We start from the raw sequence: 774 nt of genomic DNA, 5'->3' as shown, positions 1-774 counted from the left end.
AAAATTACTATATTCTTTTATCCGTCGATAATCGATATGGCGAATCATCAACAGCTAATTACCCAAAAGGCGTTGACATTCTACAGGTACAGAGAAGGGAAATTTCTTTACACCGTTTATCGTAAGAACACAGAGATACGTTTCCTCTGAAGTAAAGAAAGAGCGCCTATAACTCCTATTTCCTGGCATCCAATCCAAACTATGTGAGGCTGCAAACTTAGACAATTTTCCCGAGTTATTCTTCGGATACAAACATTCTAAAGCCGAGTTTCGAAGACTGTTTCATGGTCTCGCAAAACTTTGGTCCACCGGTTATCCTGCACCTCTGGCGGGATCATGATGCGCATGCAAAAAGACAGAAGATAAAAAAGGAAAGAGAAGTGGAGAAAAATAAAATACATACAATGATGGAAGATAAAAGAAGAAAGATTCCACTGGTGCCTAACCTTCGTGTATAGACAAGGAGAACGGATTGATATTCTATTGAAACGAGGAAAATGACCACCATTCTTGGACAAATTTACGCTCCTGTTATATTCGACTGGAGGGCCCCATCGCGCGGCTACAGATTCGTTTTGTATCGATTCTTTCACGCGCACAAAAGGCCAAAAAGCTGAAATATCCTCGAAGTGGAATAAGACGGAGACACGAGCACAATGGCAGTCGAGGGGCGAACTCTTTCTCGGTTTTGATTCATTTTTCCTCCGCTCTTTATTTTGCATATCGCTCCTTCGAAGGATATGAAAAGGGGCAAGCGGAAGATATGCAGGGGCC

Source organism: Penaeus monodon, chromosome 22, assembly GCF_015228065.2.
Source record: "Penaeus monodon isolate SGIC_2016 chromosome 22, NSTDA_Pmon_1, whole genome shotgun sequence".
In the NCBI taxonomy this organism is placed as follows: Eukaryota; Metazoa; Arthropoda; class Malacostraca; order Decapoda; family Penaeidae; genus Penaeus; species Penaeus monodon.
The sequence above is the reverse complement of the archived record's forward strand: the minus strand, read 5'-3'. Positions refer to the sequence as shown.